This window comes from Macrobrachium rosenbergii, chromosome 4, assembly GCF_040412425.1.
Source record: "Macrobrachium rosenbergii isolate ZJJX-2024 chromosome 4, ASM4041242v1, whole genome shotgun sequence".
NCBI lineage: Eukaryota > Metazoa > Arthropoda > Malacostraca > Decapoda > Palaemonidae > Macrobrachium > Macrobrachium rosenbergii.
This window is the reverse complement of record NC_089744.1, coordinates 52995476-53011184: the sequence shown is the minus strand read 5'-3', so window position 1 is coordinate 53011184 and position 15709 is coordinate 52995476.

The window sequence follows — 15709 nt, the reverse complement described above, 5'->3', positions numbered from 1 at the left end:
TGACCAAGCTGTCTCGGTTTTGGAGGGTGTGGCTAGGTTCATGCGAGGTTCTTCTCTCCCTCACCTGTAGCGCCAATACCAGCCTTCCTGACCAGGCCAAAAGTTTGGCTTGGAAGGTAGGCTGGGAACGAGAGGTTGCTCAGGTTATTTCGTGTATATAGCCTAGTCCTTACTTGAACCTGACATTAGAATTTGGCACGTGGCCTGGCGTCTTCCTTGCAGGAAAGCCGATCGCTATGCTTCGCACCTGTAGGAGGTTACATTCGCCCGGAGGGTGCTACCCACCTGACTGGTCGCGTTCATTGGGTTCCACACTCACCTACCTTTCCCTTATCGGGCGGTAAGCTCAGCTCGCCCGTAGTTATAGCTGGAGCGTGAACACTGTCCCGGGAAGCAATCATGAGTTACGCTATGTTAAGTCTCCGCCGGTTAGTCCGATCTCTCCTTTTATTGTCCATGTAACCACTCGGTGGGTATGGTTCTTTGGTATAATTGGCAGTTTCACTATGTGGTTTCCGCCCTGCGCGGTGAGAGATGGGCCATATATGCGAACACTCTTTCCGCCACATTATGCCATTTCCATAATATGTGACATAATGAGATTTCAGTGGCAAATCACGGCAGAGTATCATATAGTACTTGTTTTTAATGTAGTTAATAGTTGGCCATTCTGTAGCATAACCTATGTTTATTAGTATTTTACTGCTGGATTCAATTCCGGCTGGGTTTTGGCCTGATGACACGCATGTTTCATCATACATAAATCTATGTTAAGGTAGACTATTGCCGCCGGACCTAATTCCGGCAGGCCTTGCCTTGACGATACTCATGTACCACCATTCCACTTACAGATGGTACGTTGTCAGGAGCCAGGGTGCACGGCGGTTCTCCAACAACCCTGTGGACACGGCGTGCCGATCGCGACTCCAGCTGCTCGGTCCATGTTGGGGACCTGGTCGTTTGGCACCCTGATGGCTGTGAGATTTGCTACGCTCTTACGAGTTAGTGGTGGATGAGTCGGTAAGTTATAAGAGACTGCTAACCTCTAGTCTCTTTTTTGACTTTAACGGCTTATATGGACATATACGAGAAAATTGGAGAATATTTTCAGTAAGTCCTACCTTTTCTTACAGTCTGACCAAATCATCCGTGGACTTTTCGCAACGTCGACCCTGAAGATCTGGTTCGGGATTTGGGAGGAACGCTGATGCCTGGCAACCCATATAAAGGCTGTCGGAGGAGATCTGTAATCTCCTCTATCCCGGTGTCGATCTCCGCCGCATTGCTGGCGGAATTGGCCGCCCCTATCATTGAGAAGATCCGGCAAGAGACGCAGCTCTCCCAAGAAGACAACCTGTGCAGAGCGGTGGTGGAAGAGGTGGCGGCCATCAACATACACCTCGAGCCGATGAGCGTAGATTTGGACCATCAGGTAGAACGTAAGGTGGTAAGTGAGGCAGGGGAGAGTATTGGTAGTCCCTTCAGTTCTCCTTCTTCTTCCTTCCCTTCCAGGGGTTTCCAAACCAGCTAACCTTTGGGGACAGATCTCGGTCTGTTATCCCCAAGGTGAAATCCCTAAAGAAGGACTTACCAAAGTCCTCTAGACCTCAAAGGTCTAATCTGCCAGCTCCTCAAGGTCGCACTGGCTCTCAAACCAGTGGCGTCCTCAAGTGAAGGCTACCTCCGCCTAAAGGGTCGAGATCCAGAGTGTCAAAGGCAAAGCCCCCACAGCCTAATCTCTTTGACTCTGAGGCCTTCTGTCAACTTCTAATGCAGAGGATCGACTCAAGGTTGAAGCTAGGCTACAAGATCTTTCTTCTCAGCTTGTTTCAAGCTTAGAGACCTCTGGTCAGTTAGTGCTGTCATTGGCACAAAGGATGCAGGCCCAGAAAGCTTGCTCTCCGGATTTATCCAATCCGAGCAGTACAGCAGTCCCATGTTGTTCCGGGATGCTCAAGACTGCCCCTTTGATAAGGGGGAACCCGTGGCGGCTGGCCCTGCATGCTCCCTGCATAATGACACCTGACCATCGAGGGTTTGGGCACTCGCCGCCTGGAAGAACTGGAGTTCTTTTCAGCTGACCTGGTACCTCCCTACCCAGGCTATGCCAGGCTAACAGAGGAAGCCTGGATTAGGTCCGATAAGGTCCCGGCGAAACGGTCATCTTTCCCAGGGACCAAGCTCAATCAGCCCTGATGCGGCGCTCTCACTGACTGGGAGTGCGAGAATACTGCTGACTCCCTTTAAAGGAAGTTTTACGATGTTCGGTAGGTGACTCTATTCCCTACCCCTGCACTACTAAGGTCGCAGAGTTGACCATTCAGGCGGGAATAGATGGCAAACCGCTGCCTCAACTCCGGGAGACAGATCCTACTTCCCTTCTCTTCCGGGATTCGAATATTGGTCGGGAGCCCGCAACGCTCACGGTAAACTCAATCCAGTGTGCCTCCACCCTGTTCAGCGAGCAACTTCCCAGGATTCCGGAGGCCCTTCTGAAGGCGGAGAGAGGCTAAGTGCAGGTTGAGTCGCCCCTGCATCTCCATCACCATCTCAGAGGTGACAGCTTTAACTTACACTGATGAACCTCTGTTCCAGGTCCTGACGAAATCCTTATTAAGGCCCTTTCAATCGGGACCTTATAACTTTGTGGTGGCGAGACAAAACTGCCGGAAGCATATCTTCGCAGACGCCCCATCAGGCATGAGCCCAATAGACTCATGAAGAGTTCTATCTGGGGGACCTAACATCTTCCCTGAAGATGAGGTCAATAACATCCTGGCGGAGGCAACCAGAGCAAACCAGAGTCTCGCTCCGCTGGGGTCTTCCTTTCAAAAGGAAGTCCTCTGAGACCTCCAGACCTCAACCTAGGGAAAGGAAGAGGTTCAGGAGATACAGGAAACCTCAGGCTCAAACTGTGCTTCAGGCTGTACCGGTCTCTCAGATCGGACAGCCTTCCACATCCAAAGCTCAGCCTCAGCAGCAGTTCGCACTGATGCAGCCGGCTCAGCAAGCCTCTGCTCCGCCAACCTTATCGTAGCGTCCCCAGCCTTCAACGCTCGCTTGAAAGCCAAGGGGCGTTCGAGGCTGCAACAGACATGCGAGGAGGAGCAGAACCAGAGCCGCCTACAGAGGTAGGACTGCACCCAGACCTCTCTCCCCATGGAAGAGGAGGCCGAGGAGGCAGAGGAAAAGTCCTCTTCCAATCAATGAGCCTCCTCAGGTAGGCGGGAGGTTATATCTCTTCCGGGACCATTGGACCTTCAGTCCGTGGCCCACAGCATAGTTTCAAAGGTCTGGGATGGAGCTGGAGCGGAGGGCCTCTCCACCAGTCAGATTCCACCAGCCTCCATCCAAAGACTTACTGACTTTGCAAAGACCTTCTTCAAAAGAAGGCAATAAAGGAAGTGAGACACTTGAAATTTCAGGCTGTCTGTTCAGTGTCCCAAAGAAAGACTCAATCCAGCAAAGAGTAATTCTAGACTTGTCTCTCTCAACTTATACATTCAATGCAACAAGTTTCGATCATGCTAGTTATAATCTCGCAGGTACGACCCTACTTCCTCTCTATAGATCTTTCAGACGCATATTATCACGTCCCGATTAGAAAACTTCTCTCCTTACCTAGGGTTCAGACTAGGGAAACAAGCATACTGCTCAGAGTCATGCCATTCGGGCTCAACATAGCACCCAGAATTTACCAAACTGGCAGAGACAGTAGTCCAAGAGCTACAGGCCCAAGAGATTATGCTAGCTCATACCTGGATGATTGGATAATTTGGGCATCCAACGCCAAGGAATGTCGAAAACAAACATTCACAGTGATCAGCTTCCTGGAATACTTTGGGATCCCAAATAAACAGGAAGAAACCCGTCTAGTTCCGAGGCTCAATTTCAGTGGTTGGGAATCCAATGGGACCTAAACACACACAATCTGTCACTTCCGCCAGCCAAAAGGAGGGAAATAGCCAAAGCTACCAGGCAGTTCCTCAAAACAAAAGAGCCTCGTCGTGCTCCAGGAAAGAGTCCTGCCTCTTCAGTTCGCCCAGTAACAGATTTGCTGCTAAAAAGCCAAACTGAAGGATATAAACAGGGTATGTGACTTGAAACGAAGCTAACAGCAGAAACAGAGACAAGATGTCTCTAATTCCGCCGGTATTGAGGAAGAGGCTTCACCATGGTCGACAGTCAAGAGTTTGCCAAGGTCAGTGCCTTCTCCAATTTCCCTCCATCGCTAGTGATCCGTGACGGGATGCTTCCCTAGCGGATGGGGTGGATACTCCCAACACAAGAAAAGTTCAAGGAACATGGTCGACAGTATTCCGCCAGTTCCTTATCAACATTCTAGAGGCAATGGCAGTATTTCTAACACTAAAGAAACTACGCCAACCAGACAGATTCACATCAGACTGGTACTGGACAGTGCAGTAGTTGCACATTGCCTAAACAGAGGGGCTCAAAGTCGAGCCATATCAATCAGGTAATGATTGCAATTTTCTCTCTGGCAAGGAAACACCTTTGGCACCTGTCAGCTACCCACCTGGCAGGTGTTCAAAAATGTCATTGCAGATTCACTTATCCAGGACAACTCCGCTGGAGTCGGAATGGTCCTTGACAAGACATCATTCGAGTGGATTTGTCTTCTGGTACCGGTCTCCAGGTAGACCTGTTTGCCACAGAGAGCAACCACAAGCTCCGTGTTACGTTGTTCCAATCTAGACCCTCTAGCTCATTCCACAGATGCGATGTCAATCGACTGGAACAGATGGCAAAGGATCTATCTGTTTCCACCAATAAACCTATTAATGAAAGTTTTACACAAAAATCAGATCATTCAAAGGTCAAGTAGCACTTGTGGCACCCAACTGGGTCAAGAGCAATTGGTTTCTCTTCTACTAGAGTTGAAACTCCGGCGCAAACAGATTCCCAATCCAAGATTGACACAAGTAGTGCAACTCGACTGTGTCAGCTTCCTCAAGAATTCTGAATGCCCTAGCTTTATGGACTTCATGAAGTTTGCAGCTCAGAAAGACGCTAACATTGACCCTCTTAATACACTGTTCATAGAATCAGACAAGAGGGAATCTACTCAGACAATATGACTCAGCAGTTAAAAAAAGTTAGCATTATTTCTAAGGGAATCTGAAGCTCAGGGAAATGACCAAGAACCTAGCAATCTCTTTCTTCAGATCATTATTTGAGAAAGGACTGGCCACTAGTACTATTACTACAACAAAATCTGCTTTAAGAAAATATTTTTACTTGGCTTTACTATTAACCTTACAGACTACACTTTCGTCAATTCTAAAGCATGCGCTCGTCTTAGACCAGCAACCCGCCCACACACGGTTTCCTGGTTCTTAAATGACGTACTTAAATTGGCATCAGACACTGATAACGAATTATGTACATACCTGAGTCTGTTAAGGAAAACGTTATTTCTAGTAAGTCTAGCCTCAGGGGCTAGAATTTCTGAACTGTCTGCTCTTTCTAGAGAACCTAACCATGTTGATTTCCTCCGTCAGAGAGAAGTTCTGTTGTCTCCGGATCTCAATTTTCTAGCAAAGAATGAGGATCCACAAAATAGATGGTCTCCTTGGAAGATTATTCCCCTTCCACAGGATCTGTCTTTATGTCCAGTTAACACTTTTAAAAGCTTATTTAAAATAGAACTTCTGAAAGAATTTCAGGCTGTCTTTTGTTAGGGGAAAATGGAGGTACCATTTCCTTAAAGGCCATCAGGCAACAAATTCTTTATTTCATTAAACAGGCAAACCCGGTTCAGTACCTTGGGTACATGATATTCGAAGCGGTGGCCACCTCAGCTAATTATTTTCATAACATGAATTTTGATGACCTTAAAAAGTATACGGGCTGGAAATCACCAACAGTCTTCAAACGCTCATCTCTAAGTCTCTAGAGGTTTAACATTCCACGGTAGCTGCAGGAAGTATTGTTCCCCCAGCTCCAGTCTAGATTATGTAACCTTAGTTTATCCTATTGTTTGTATTTCTCTCGCCTACCTGCCTGCTTGCTTGCCCTGCCTTCTAGCCTTTAGGTCAGGTCTGCTTCACAGCCTGACTCTACACGCACCAGATGCCCTGCTTTTATTCGTAACTTGTTAGCCTTAAGTGTCTTGGTTTTGGTTAATTTTATAATTTTAGACTGTGTGCCTCATAATTTTAAAATTGTTGTTGATCTTACTACTTGAGAGTATTAAACACTGTAAAGTTTTCTCTTAGTTTTATTTAGCTCCATTAAAGTAATCTTTGAGACGTACCACCAAGCTCTTGTATGGCTGATTCTCTCAGCTTTTCACTGGGTGACACAGGTCGAGCCCAGAAAAGGGATTTGACAAAGGAAAAATGTATTTCTGGGAAGACCTGTGTCACCTAATGACCCATCCTGCACTTCCTTTCCACCGGGTAATATACCAAGCTTGTGGGTGCTAATATTGGGATGACACGCCGTCACGTGATGACGCCTAGCGGGTGAGCGGGAAGCAACCTTTGGTACGGCACACCCAAATTTGGGACTTTGAGAATAGAGAGATCTATTGACGAAGACCTGTGATAGTGGAGTCCACTCACCTGAGTGCATACCGACACCGTTATGGTGATCGCTCGGTAGTAACCCCAGCATTATGGATAGCTTTTTCTCTGGTATATTTAGCAATATTTATATCTAGAAATGAGTGCTATTGGAACCATTTCACTGGGTGACACAGGTCTTCCTCAGAAATAGATTTTTCCTTTGTCAAAATCCCTTATTTGGTAATAAATTAATTGTTAATGAATTTCTTCTATGGATACTTAAGAAACTAATTAATATTTTTTTAAATAAGAAGTCTCATATTATTAAACAATTTCACTGTTAAGTTACATTGTTTAATTAATTTTGCCAATATGTAATGCTTTAAATTTAATTTTCCTGTTCTTTTACATATTGTATTCATATATATATTATTTACATATATATATATATATATATATATATATATATATATATATATATATATATATATATATATATAATATAATGTATATTATATATGAATGATTTATATTTTATAATTACCATTACTATCATAGCCAATACTATAAATATGTATGATGGTACAGTTTGCACCCTGAAGGAGTTTCTGGGCCTCTGTGTAATGGGCCGGGATGGGAGCAAGACCTGGTCCCAACCTCCAAACCTGTCCAACTCCCATCTCACAGAAGAAATTTTGAGGAGGAGGGTACAACTGAGAGATCGCAAGCACCCCTTGCCTCGCCTGTCAAAGACCGGGGTACCGCCAGGTAAGCGAGGCTGTGGGCAGTTGTCAACCCTTGGTGACAACGTCTGCTCAGTCAGGGAGAGCAATCCTGCTCATGCAAACATGAGATGGGGACTGTCCCACAAGTGTGCTTCAGTCTACTTGGAAGCCAAGACTTCTACAAGAGAAGATTGAGCAGAGGACCTCCTGTTGACTTGCCCGAGCCACAGTCACAGGACCCTGGTCTGTTGACCAAGATGAGGGGGGCCTGGGTACCAAGAAACCAGGGGTCGAAGAACCCTGGGTAGCTTTTTACCACTGGCTTGCAATGGCAATGGGAGCAGGTACTGCTGCTAGAGACCGAGGGACCCTACTGATGGCCCAGGTAAGTGGCATACCAGGGCCAGTACTGGTAAACCAGGGGTCGAAGAACCCTGGGTAGCAGTTGCACTGATGCATTTTGCAATGGGAGCAGCAGTACCACTGGTGAGACCAGGGCTGGTACTGAAAATCCTGGGCAGAAGGGCGGTACTGGGGCATTGGGGTCCAGAGAACCCAGGGTAGCAGTTCTGGTAAGAACCCCGGGTAGCGGTTGTGCCCGTGCACTCAACAACAGAGGTGGGGTACCAGGGCTGGTACCGGGGTAGCAGTTGCACCTGTGCGCTAGGCAACGGGAGCAGTGGTACTCACGCTAGCGAGAAACTGTCTGCCCTCTCTGCAAAAAGAGGGCTAGCCTTTGGAAGCTCTATGAGACTTCCCAAGGAGAATGAGGCAACCTTCTCTTCCTAGCTTGGAGGAAGAAGCAGTGGAGGAGACAGCACTTGACGACAAAGACAAAAATGAAGATGACAATGAAGACTTCCTTCTCTTCTTCTCGATTTCACAGAGCGTGCCTTCAACAACAGCATTTAGAGGGGTTGCCAAGGAAGTAGGAGCAGATCTACAACTAGCAGACACCGCGGCCAGTAAGCTGTCCCGGGCACAGTCAGAGCAGATAACAGCAGGCTCCTCAAAGCCTACAAGTGATCATTAAGTTCAAAAGACGCTCGGTTCTCCTGAGAGGCCTAGCACATAACTGTCTAAGTCCCTCAACCTCCACAACACCTGAAAAAGAAGTCTGGTTAGATTGTTTTATTTACACTCATATCACAGTGTGACTTACGAAAATAAACAAGGATCAACCTCAAAGAAGAGAGAAACTGAATACAGACTGTCTCCGGGTTACAACGGGCTCGGCTTATGACTTTCCAAGTTTACGGTGCTTTTCAAATATATTCATAAAAAAAATTATTTCCTGGGTTACAACACTTGTTCCAGGTTTACAACACTGACAACGCTGATCCGACAGAAGAAATATGGCTTCAGAATGGCAGAATGGTCAAATTTTGGAGGTTTTTCCTGTTGAAAAACTGAATATAAATGCAGGGTACATTGTTTTCAAGACACCCAAAGGATTAAAAGTGAGGTTTTCTTAAGATTTTCGACAGTATTTTGGACAACGCCAGTCCGACGCTGATCGGAAGAAATGGCAGAATGGTCAATATTTTATTATGAAAAACTCAATAATAAAAATACAGGATTTGTTTTCATGACACCCAAAGGATTAAAAGTAAGGTTTTCTTACGATTCTCAACGGATATTTCAGACAACTTGGTCCAACGCATACGACACAAGAAAATTCACATTCGCAATTTTTCCTTAGAGCAATATTCACTAATTACTGATATTTATTTTATTTTCATGACTAAATACATTTTTTATGATAAAAAAATTATTTACTAATTTTAAAATATTAATATTTAGGTAACCATTCTGGAGCCATATTTCTTCCATCAGATCAGCGTTGTCAGCATCATAAACCTGGAACATGCGTTGTAACCCAGAAAATAATTTTTTTATGAATATATTTGAAAAGCGCTGTAAACTTGGAACGTCGTAAGCCGAGCCCGTCGTAACCCGGAGACACTCTGTATTCAGTTTCTCTCTTTTTTGAGGTTGATCCTTGTTTATTTTCATAAGTCACACCATGATATGAGTGTAAATAAAACAATCTAACCAGACTTCTTTTAATTTAAGTTAAAATCCCATGAAATCATAAAACTGCTTACTGATGTAATCACTTCTCTCTCTCTCTCTCTCTCTCTCTCTCTCTCTCTCTCTCTCTCTCTAATCTCTCATCTTCTCTTCACTCTTTTGATATTTAAGTAAGGCCAACTGCCCATATCTCTCTCTCTCTCTCCACAAATAATTCACGAATATTTCACTTTTGAGATTTAAGTAAGGCCAACTGCCCATATCTCTCTCTCTCTCTCCACAAATAATTCACGAATATTTCACTTTTGAGATTTGAGATTTAAGTAAGGCCAACCGCCCCTAGCTCTCTGTTTCCCCAAATAATTCCACTCTTGAGATTTAAGTAAGGCCAACCTCCCATATGACACTCTCTCTCTCTCTCTCTCTCTCTCTGTACTGCATATATCCTTCAAAGAAATGTGGATTACTGTACAGTAAACCCCCCGTATTCACGTTCTCATGATTCCCGGACTCACATATTCACGGATTTCTCTTTAGAATGTATCTAAAATTCGCCCAGTATTTTTCACTGAGAAATATTCACTAGTTACTGTATTTTCTTATCATTTTCGTGACTTAATGCACTTTTTGTGATAAAACTATTAAAATACTCAGGTATAAGCATTTTTAGAGGGTTTTTCTTGTGTTTAACCTCAAAATAGGCAGTTCTAAGTGTTTTTAGAGGGGTTTTAAGTATTTACGGATTTTAGCTATTCATGGGTGGGTGCAGTACACATCCCCCCAAAATACAGGGGCTTTACTATATAAATTATAAACATAAAAATATACTAAACTCCCATCATTGCGTGTATGACAATTTTTGTGTTGCTTTGAGGTAGGCTTCATGACAAGACGATATTGGCTCGAGGGATTAGAAGTAGCCAATAACAGAGCTCAGCAACCCCCTCTCTCCATGACAATATGCTATTGGTTGGAAGGACTGACAGTAGCCAATAACAACTTGTAACAACCCCCTCCTCCCCCTCTACCTCCTTGACGACATGCTATTGGCAAGAAGGGTGGATTTTAACCAATCACAAAGCTTTTACCTCACAGGCTTTGCACACACTAAAAGGAGGATGAGTAGTATTTTTTTAACTCTCTCTCTCTCTGAGAGAAGAGAGAGAGAGAGAGAATGACGGCACAAGAACTTTTTAACAAATGTGTGGGAGATGGTGAGGACTAATCATGCTTGTATGATAAATAAGTAAAGATAAAATCCACGAAGAAAAGGGAAACACTGGAGTGCTGCAAGGCCTTTCGACTGTCTTTCGTCCTTTATTTAGCTGCTAAATAAAGGGCGACAGACAGTCGAAAGGCCTCGCAGCACTCCAGTGTTTCCCTTTCCTTCGTGAATTTGATCTTTATTTATATATTCATCATGTTCCATATTTTCATGATTCAGTTATACATGATAAATAAATGACTTACCTAATAATAAGTGCTAATTTTCAAATATTAATAAGATTAAATAATAAAAATAATAGTATACTGTAATTTCAACATTATGCATTTTTGAATTAAATTATTTCAATTTTCAAACAAAGAAATATCACACCCTGTCTTTTGCCCAAAGCTTTGAAGCTATGGGGGAGGGTGGAACTGTCAAATATGTCAAAATTACTTGACATTTCTGACCAAGGGTAGAAGATCAATTTCTCCCCCCTCTCTCTCTCTCTCTCTCTCTCTCTCTCTCTCTCTCTCTCTCTCTCTCTCTCTCTCTCTCTCTCTCGTTAGAATGTACTTAGATATATTATAACTCTTCACTCTCAGGAAAAGATACTGCTAATTTGAGTCTCTTTACTTATGCACACTGTTCGTGTGTGTGTGTGTTCATAGTGTTTTAAAAATGCGTAGTAAAGGTGGTAGTGCATCTTTGGAAGACAAAGAAAAAAACCAATTTTTTGTTGTTGTCAGTCACAGTGAAGAGAAATGGATTAACATTCCTCCAGAGATTAAAGAGATAAACCTCTCTCTCTCTCTCTCTCTCTCTCTCTCTCTCTCTCTCTCTCTCTCTCTCTCTCTCTCTCTCTCTCTCTTTTCCCTTTTTTTGCCCAGCAGCAAGAATGGCTGAATGTAAGTCAGTAGTGGTAATTTGTTCTCTCTCTCTCTCTCAGGATACGTTTAAGATGACTTTGAAATGATATTAATAATATAATTTCAAAGGTTAATACAGTAGTAATAGGATAATAATGTAAGCTATATTTGATGTAGGATGATACTTAAAGTAAAAATGGGGGAGCACTGTAATTCTGTGAAATTCCAAGTCTTTTCTGGTAGAATGGTAATATTTTGGAGGGTTTTTTATGAAAGACTCGGTAAAAATGCAGATTACGTAATTTTCAAGATACCCGAAGGACACTCAAAGGATTAAAAGTAAGGTTTTCTTACGATTTTCGGTGATCATTTCGATTTACGATGATTTTCGTCTTATGACGCGGTGTCAGAATGGAATCCCTGGTGTAAACTGGAGACTGCCTGTACACAGTCTGTCCTTCCATGGATAGTGCCTAATTGAGTGGTTTCCTCTCCAAAAAGTGACCAAGTGATTGGGGGGTTTGTATACTGTATATATATGTATGTAACAACAAACAACAACCACACAAAAATATTTCAACAAAAAAACATAAAAAGAAAGCAAATGGCAGTCGGGCAGAGAAGCGCAGAAAATATGTCTTCACACAACAGCAGCAGAAAGCAAAGTGGAGTGCAGACCAACAAGTGGGCAGGGCTTTCCCCCCTATTGTCGGTAGTTAATGACCGTTTGTGCAAGTTGAACAGCTGTTCCAGCGCGTGTCCGCAGGCTAAATCCCAATGTAAAGACCAAAGATTTGTATTTGTATAGGAACATAAACTAATTAATGAGTAGTGAGGGTTTTATATACAGTTGTAAATTAATGAATTTCTCCTATGGGTGCTTAAGAAACTAATTAATATATTTGTTTAAATAAGAAGTCTATTATCACTAAACATAATTTCAGTGTTAAGTTAGATTGTCTGATTAATTTTGCCAATAGCCTATATATTACTGTAAATTTAATTTTCCTTTCTTTTACTTATACAGTATTGTATACAGTAAGTATATATGTAATTTATGTAAATTATTCATATTTTATAATTACCAATATACTATCATAGCCAATACTATAAGTATGTATTATGGTACAGTTTGTACCATAATACATACTTATAGTATGTATAATACATACAGGAGTGTCCAGGGCAGGGGTGGGGGTGGGAAAGCTCTCTCTGCAGGATTGGTGGGGAGGGGGAGGCAGGTGTTTGACTTCTTGAGAGCTTTTATGATTATTATTGGCTTAAAAGCATGACACCACTTGACACATCATACAGTACAGGCAGTCCCCCAGGTTATGTTGTTCCGAGTTTACATCGCTTTTCAAATATATTCATTAAAAAATCAGTTTCGGTTACAACAGATGTTCCGAGGTTACACTGCGACGGAACAGCAAAAGTACATACAGCTACAATATAAAGTAAAAATTTGGAAGTTTTGGATGCACACCACATCTGAATGTAAGTAAATACTGTACAGTACACCCAGAGGATTAAAGGTAAGGCTTTCATCACTTTATTTTTCATTTTTATATATTTTTCTTGCGACAATCCGGGTTACGTCATTTTCTAGGTCACCGCGCTGCATCGGAATGGAACCCTGACATAACCCCGGGACTGCCTGTATATTACTTTATTTATTTCTTTAATGGGCTTATGTACAGATATGTCACCAGTTCAATAGCATTTGGCAGAAGGTGTGTGATTGGGCAAGCTTTTGTTATTTTTGTAAGCTTACACATGAAATATGTCATTACATGTCATTGTGATTTTTTGCTTTTTAAAGGCTGATAGACAAATGAGTCATAAACATGTCATTCATTAATTGGCTACATCTTAAAAACATGTGAACAATGATTTTTATGTTTTTAAGAGCATTACATATACATATGTAGCCCTGAATATATTGATGAGGAAGTAGATGAGATTAGGAATACAAGGCAAGAAATTGAAATATCCTGACAGTGTATTAGACAATGCATTAGAAGCGGCAAAAAAAGATTATGTATCAAAACCAAAAAAAACCTTACAACACAAAAAATTTGCTTGTACTACCTTATAATAATACCGTAATATGAAAGATATCCCCAATCTTCTTAAGAATTTTGGTGTTAATGTCACATTTAAGAACAGTAAAACAATGAAACATACTTGTAAAGAACTCTCCCAACAATTCTAAAGGATGTGTACTGTATAAAATTCCTTGTAAGTCTTGTGACAACTTTTATATTGGTCAAACAGGTAAAGCACTGGAAAAGAGAATAGAACAGCATAAAAAATGTGAGAGATATGCACTGGTGACAAGTGGTATTTTTGTACATTTTAGTGAGAACAATCATGCCATCAACGGGGAAGGGGCAAAAAAGATAGTGTATTCTAATAACTAACAGGAAAGGAATATCATTGAATCTAGCTTAATAAAAGAGAGTTTTGGCCATAATATGAATATCAATCAAGGCATATATAAACTTTATCTTATAATATCAAAATAAATTTGTAAAATGTTTAAATTTAAGGGAGGCAGTAGAGATGTATGGAAAAACGGTTATCATATTTGTAAACGCAGTACGAGGACAGCAGTGCTAATGAGATTTCCAACGCTGCCTCCCTGAAACCTATCAGGTGTGGATTTGTATTTTCCTATGGTCTGTACGTTTATCAGTATTGTCCCTTGAGAGTACATTTGATTTCTACCCAAATTAGTTTTGAAGGCCACTCCTTCCTTGACACCTGTCAGTGGGTTTATTTGTAGTCTCGGATGGTTGTGTATGTTCATCAGTACTGTCTGTAGTACAGAAGACCCCTGGTATTCACAGGGACCACAGCCGCCCCCGAATAGCTGAAATACATGAATACATGAGACACCCTCCCCTCTAAAAATGCTTATAACTGCCTATTTCTAGTTTATTTCTAGTTGTTATAAGGATTTGAGTACCCCTAGGCCCAATGATGGTGCTATTCTGGCACAGATGACCACAGCTGCACCTTCCTTGGAGATTGAAAGTTCTCCAAATGTTGATAACTTCTCCAAAACTAAATTGACAAATAGCAGTACAGGTAATAGCAAATCTCCTGATCCCCCTCCTGACTTCCCCTTCCCTGGACCCTCTAGCCATGATTCATTGATGACGACTTCAAGCAAGGACATGAACTTCTCTAAGAAATCTTCATCGAAAATTAAATCCTCAACACAGCCAGGTTGTGTGAAAAATTTGAGAATGCTCCATATCGAAGAATTACCAGTCAGCTGTGATTATGAAATGGTCTCGACAGCTTTGAAATCATTTGCAACTGTTGTAGAAATCAGGATGAACTTTATTGATATTGAATCTAAATGGGACGCTTGGGTTACCTTTAGTAGCCATGATGAAGCTCTAAAGGCTAGTAGTATGATAAGTGCCACACAAATAGGTCAAGCTACAGTAAGAGGAGCCTTAACAGGCAAAGTCCCAAAGACATGGGCATTTATGTGCCATCTAAATGGGCTCAGGATAAACCAGAGAGAAAGCAGAATTCAGAACTAAGGACTCTTAAACCTCCTACGTGGGTGGTAGCTTCAGCCAAGGAGGAAAATTATAACTAATACAAATTTTGTAGGTTTCTGCAGAAAAAGGTGGGAGGAATAAAGAGCGGTGATATTTCTCGTTTTGGGAAGAACACCGTTTTTATTCATGCCAATCCACAAACCCAAGCATATTTGCTGACCTTGCTGGACATTAAAAATGATGAAATGATTACGAAGATCAAGCCCCACTTAGGCTTTAGCTATGGGAGAGGAGTACTATTTGATAAAGACTTATATGACATGACAGAAGAAGAAATTCTAGAAATGAGCCCCAGTTCAGTTTGGAGGGTGAAAAAGGCAGCTATTACCAACATGATCATTTTAACCTTTGTCAACTCTGAAGTACCTTCTCATGTCATATTTGAAAATAAAAGGGTACAAGTAAGTCCTTTCCAGCAAAGACGAATGCAGTGCTATCATTGTTTTAAGTCTGGCCACTCATCAAAAAACTGCAAAAATGCTAAAATTTTTATAAATTGCTCTGGTTTCCATCATGATGATGAATGTAATAGAAAAGCAAAATGTGTTAATTGTCAACTGGAACATAAATCCAATAACAAAATTAGTGAAATTTACAAATTTGAACTGTCTGCACCAAATAAAGCCAATGCAGAGCATATAAGTACTGTATTGGTTTTGCAAAAAGACAATTAGGACAACAACCTAGGAGCTATGCTCAAGTTCTTCAGCCACAACCCCTATCTACCGCTAGGGGTGCAGTGACAGCACCCTCTAATGTAGCA